We start from the raw sequence: 6,000 nt of genomic DNA, 5'->3' as shown, positions 1-6,000 counted from the left end.
GCCTCCTGGGTTCAAGCGATTCTCCTGCATCAGCTTCCTGAGTAGCTGGGATTACAGGCATGCGCCACCACACACGGCTAATTTTTGTATTTTTAGTAGAGACAGGGTTTCACCATGCTGGCCAAGCTGGTCAATTTTTGTATTTTTAGTAGAGACAGAGTTTCAACATGTTGGCCAGGCTGGTCTCAAACTCCTGACCTCAGGTGATCCACCTGCCTCGACCTCCCAAAGTGCTAAGATTATAGGCATGAGCCACTGCGCCTGCTCCAGATGTATTACTTAATATCATGCAACATCCTCTAATCTGCCCCCAGGGGAAGTGCTGCAATGAACCTCAGAGGCTGGATCTTGCTGACTCATCTGGGGTGCCAAGGACAGGTAAAGGACATGGAGTCCAGGACCAGGAGGGGACACCAGGCCAGCAGTTTCACTGATGCTCCCGTCATGACAATGACTGCCTCCCTCCTCCCCTTGGTCCCTGACTCAGTGTCTGCAGTCACCAGGCATCAGGCAGGGAGCAAGAAACCAAGCCTTTCACCTGCTCCCACCAACTCCTATGGTGCTCCCTTTCCAAGCCTAGGTCTCCTCTCCACCCGGTTCCTTATCAGGTACCCTGAGAAGCTGTCACCTTGGCAACTGTCACCTTCTGGTGAGATTTACAATTGCACTGCTACATCTGCTGTGGCATGGTAAAGTTGCACCAGGACCTCTGCTGTCCATGAGATCAAAGCTCCAGGCCAACGTGAGCACCCCCCTCCATCCTAGAGAGGATTCTGTGAGAATCATTGAGAGGGAGTCACTCTCTCCTGGCAATCACGGGGATGAGAAAGAAAAAAGAAGAGAGAGGGAGTTACTCATGTACTGACTTATTCAATGAATGTTTATGTTGTAATACCTACTATGTGTCTGGTGCTGTTCTAGGCACCAGGGGCACAAACAGTGTTGCCCACATGGAACTCACATTTAATGGGAGCGGCAGCCAACAGGTAAATATATAGAATGCCATATGATGATAGATGCTATGAAGAACATAAAGCAGGGAAGGCATGTTGAGAGCGGGAAGGATGCTGTTTAACACAAGGCAGTTGGAGGATGCCTCTCTGATCAGGTGTTGAGCCCAGTGAAGGAAAGAAATGAGGGATCCACATCCTGGCTAACCCGGTGAAACCCCGTCTCTACTAAAAAATACAAAAAACTAGCCGGGCGAGGTGGCGGGCGCCTGTAGTCCCAGCTACTCAGGAGGCTGAGGCAGGAGAATGGCGTGAACCCGGGAGGCGGAGCTTGCAGTGAGCTGAGATCCGGCCACTGCACTCCAGCCTGGGTGACAGAGCGAGACCCCGTCTCAAAAAAAAAAAAAAAAAAAAAAGAAATGAGGGATCCAGCCATGCAGGTACCTTGGGGAACAGCCTTCCAGCCGAGAGACCAGCAAGTACTCAGGTGGGAGTAGTCTCGGTGTGTTCAAACAGCAGTTAGGAGGCCAGCGTGCAGCTGCAGTGGCGTGAGCCACGTGGAGCCACTCAAAGGATAGAGTTGTGATTTATGGTGAAGCGAGTTTGAAGGATGGAAGTCGGCTGTAAAAATCTTCAACTCTGGCCGGGCAAGGTGGCTCACGCCTGTAATCCCAGCACTTTGGGAGGCCAAGGTAGGTGGATCACCTGAGGTCAGGAGTTCGTGACTAGCCTGGTCAGCGTGGTGAAAGCCCGTCTGTACTAAAAATACAAAAATTAGCCAGGTGTGGCCAAACAAAAATTATCCAGCTACTCGGGAGGCTGAGGCAGGAGAATTGCTTGAGCCCAGGAGGTAGAGGTTGCAGTGAGCTGAGATTGTGCCATAGCACTCCAGCCTGGGCAACGAGAGCGAAACTCAGTCTCAAAAAAAAAAAAAAAAAGAAAAGAAAAAAGAAAAAGAAAAACCTTTCTCAACTCCAACCCAAGTCCCTCAAGCCAGTTAAGCTAGGATTAGAGTTCAGGGCCCAACCGGGCGTGGTGGCTCATGCCTGTAATCCTAGCACTTTGGGAGGCCAAGGCAGGTGAATTACTTGAGCCCAAGAGTTCAAGACCAGCCTGGGCAATACAGCAATACCCCATCTCTACAAAAAAATACAAAAATTAGTCAGGCGTGGTGGCATGCACCTGTAATCCCAGCTACTCGGGAGGCTAAGGTAGAAAGATCACTTGAGTCCAGCCATTTGATGTTGCAGTGAGCTGTGATCCTGTCACTACATAGCACAGTAAGATCTTGTCTTAAAAAAAAAAAAAAAAAAAAAAAGAGTTCAGGGCTTTAGGGCCCAATTGACTGCTTCTTCAGCTCTGATCGCATCTCAAAGTGGCCAGGCTTCCCCTGGAAGGCAGTGTTGCCTGCAATTTCTTTCTGCCCAGCTCTGGCCTTTCCCCCTAAACTGATCTCGCACTTCCTCACATCCCTGGAGACACCTGCCTGCCCATCTGCCCACTTGCCTGTACCCCTCACTTGGCAGTCAGCACACACCTGCTTAATGTCACTATCACTTCACTTCCTTTTTATTTATTATTTACTTATTTTTGAGATGGAGTTTTGCTCTTGTTGCCCAGGCTGGAGTGCAATGGCGCCATCTCAGCTCACTGCAGCCTCGACCGCCTGGGCTCCTGCAGTCTTCCCATCTCAGCCTTCCAAGTAGCTGGGACCACGGGCATGCACTACCATGCCAGGCTAATTCTTTTACTTTTTTCAGAGATGGGGTCTCACTAGGTTGCCAGGACTGGTCTCAAACTTCCGGGCTCAAGAGATCCTCCTGCCGTGGCCTCTCAAAGTGCTGGGATTACAAGTGTGAGCCACCGTGCCTGGTCATTATCACTTCTTTTTATATCTTCTCTCTCCAGCTAAATTGAGAGTAACTGGCGAGTGAGGACTAGTTTTAGATTTCTTGGAGTTTATAGTGCTGGGCACCTTAGCAGTCTTGATAAATACACTTAAGGTGGTCAGGAATGTGAATGCTCAAACGAGTCCACTTTTTTTTTTTTTTTTTGAGACGGAGTCTGTCACTGTTGTCTGGGCTAGAGTGCCGTGGCACAATCTCAGCTCACTGCAACCTCTGCCTCCCAGGTTCAAGCAATTCTCCTGGCTCAGCCTCCCTAGTAACTGGGATTACAGGCATCTGCCACCACGCCCAGCTATTTTTTTTGTATTTTTAGTAGAGGTGGGGTTTCACCATGTTGGTCAGGCTGGTCTCGAACTCCTGACCTTGTGATTCACCCACCTCGGCCTCCCAAAGTGCTGGGATTACAGGCGTGAGTCACTGCGCCCGGCCTTTTTTGTTTTGTTTTGAGACAGAGTCTTGTTCTCTCACCCAGGTCGGAGTGCACTGATGTGATCTTGGCTCACTGCAACCTCCATCTCCCAGGTTCGAGCGATTCTCCTGCCTCAGCCTCCTGAGTAGCTGGGATTACAGGCCTATGCCACCATGCTAATTTTTTTTGTGTGTGTTTTTAGTAGAGACAGGATTTCACCATGTTAGCTGGGCCGGTCTTGAACTCCTGACCTTAAGTGATCTGCCCACCTCGGCCTCTCAAAGCGCTGGGATTATCGGTGTGAGCCACCGTGCCTGGCTGAGGCCACCTCTTTGCTTGGGGATGCTTGGGCTCCAAACAGCTTTCTGCATTCATCAGCTTAAGATGAGCTTGAGGAATGCAGAGGGGGGTTGACTGAGAGGAACAGGCACTGGGGACAATGGGGACATCCACGGTTCCCAGCAATGAAGTTGAGGTGGGACTTCCAATTCCTCTTCTCCCACCTTGGATTTGACCATCTGAATACCAAATTCCTGTCACCTCTAGGATGTCACCTAAGATGAGACTGTGGTCTTTCCACTCTTGGGTCCCAAGGAGGTGCCACAGGGCCTACAATAAGGCAAGGAAGGCTCAGTGAGGTCCCCTGCTCACCCCACCCCCACTTCAACAGGAGGAGTTCTGCTTTTATTTTGCATGTGTGTGTGTTTCCAGGTATTATCTTATTTGGAGAAAGGATTTGCTCCTAAGGACACACACACACACACAAGCACACGTACACGCAGGGTCTGCAAAACACTAGCGTGGCAGAAAGTGTTGGAAACTCGTTCTAGACCTGGCATGAATTTGACCAGGTTCAGTCTTAGTCTCCTCTCTTAGAAATAAGGTCATCTGGGCCAGCCGCGGTGTCTCAAGCCTGTAATCCCAGCACTTTGAGAGTCCGAGGTGGCCGGATCAGGAGATCAGGAGTTGAAGACCAGCCTGGCCAACATGATGAAACCCCGTCTCTACTAAAAATGCAAAAATTAGCTGGGCATGGTGGTGGTGTGTGCCTGTAATCCCAGCTACTCTGGAGGGTGAGGCAGGAGAATCGCTGGAACCTGGGAGGCAGAGGTTGCAGTGAGCCGAGATCATGCGAGGAAATAAGGCCATCTGGAAATATCCTTCCCATCACAGAATGATAGCTGGTAAATTCTTCAAAGCAGTGTTCTCCAACTTGAATGTTTGTGATGTGGGCGATTCTGACTCAGGGGGTCTGTAGACCACATCTTGATAAATAATGCTTTTTAAAAAATTCCTAAAAGAGAATATTTGATTTCTGGAAGGACAGAGAAGAAACTAACAAGGGTGTTTACCTCTGTGGAGGAGAATTGGGAAGCTGAGAGCAGAGGAAGGTGGAAGACTTACTTTTCACTGTGTTCTTTTTTGTACCTTTTGAATTTTGTACCACATGCTGAATCTTTGACCCATTTGCAAATATAAATAAAGGCACATTTATTTAGCTGAGCGTGGTGGCTCATGCCTGTAATCCCAGCACTTTGGGAGGCCGAGGCGGGTGGATCACCTGAGGTCTGGAGTTCAAGACCAGCCTGACCAACATGGTGAAACCCCATTTCTATTAAAAATACGAAAAATTAGCCGGGCATGGTGGTGGGCGCCTGAAATCCCAGCTACTCAGGAGGCTGAGGCAGGAGAATCACTTGAACCCGGGAGGTGGAGGTTGCAGTGAGCGGAGAGCGCACCATTGCCCTCCAGCCTAGGCAACAAGAGTGGAACTCCATCTCAAACAAAAAAACCAACAACAACAAAAAACCAAACTCCACATATGTGACCACCTGCTGTGACCTCCCTGGACTGATCGCCCCACAGGAAAGCCCGCAGGCCTGTTCCTGAGGCCTTTGGGAATTGCATGCTCTGCTGCCCAGCCCTAGTCACACAGGGTCACCCAGAGACTCAAGGAAAGAGGGGAGGTGTCACCCAATCAGTCCCTCCCTCAGGTGCGGCACCCAAGCTGGCTAAAGGGTGGCAGGTCCCAAACTGTCCATGTTCCTCTTAGGGGAGCTGCCGAAGATGGCAGAGATGTTAAAACAAAGCACAAATAAACAAACCTAATACACCCAGGAGGCCGCCTGAGCTCCCACAACACTGGCTGTATACCTTATAAAAACTGCCTGCATGTGTTGTGCTACCTGTGTATTCGTCTGTGCCCTACCCCCACAGTGTCAATTCCGCCAAGGCAGGGACCATGTCTTGTTCATCCTTGTGCGTCCAGTGCCTAAGCCCAGCCCTGTTTATGAACTGGAGGCAAACACGTTTGGAAGGAAGGCTACTCCCAGCCCCTCGCCAAGCATCTGTGTCACTGCGGCTACTGCTCCACCAACAACAAGCAGTTCGCAGCTTCTTTTTTTTTTGAGACGGAGTCTCCGCTCTGTCTCCCAGGCTGGAGTACAGTGGTGCGATCTTGGCTCACCGCAAGCTCCGCCTCCCGGGTTTACACCATTCTCCTGCCTCAGCCTCCCGCCTCCACGCCCAGCTAATTTTTTGTATTTTTAGTAGAGACGGGGTTTCACCGTGTTAGCCAGGATGGTCTTGATCTCCTGACCTCGTAATCCGCCCGCCTTGGCCTCCCCAAGTGCTGGGATTACAGGCGTGAGCCACCGTGCCCGTCCAGTTCGCAGCTTCTAAACAGCGTTCCCTCTGTTGCAGCCGAGCCTCCTGCAATCCTGTAAAACAGGCT

This window comes from Macaca fascicularis, chromosome 16 (genome assembly GCF_037993035.2).
Source record: "Macaca fascicularis isolate 582-1 chromosome 16, T2T-MFA8v1.1".
NCBI classification, from domain to species: Eukaryota; Metazoa; Chordata; class Mammalia; order Primates; family Cercopithecidae; genus Macaca; species Macaca fascicularis.
Note: the sequence above shows the minus strand (reverse complement) of the source record.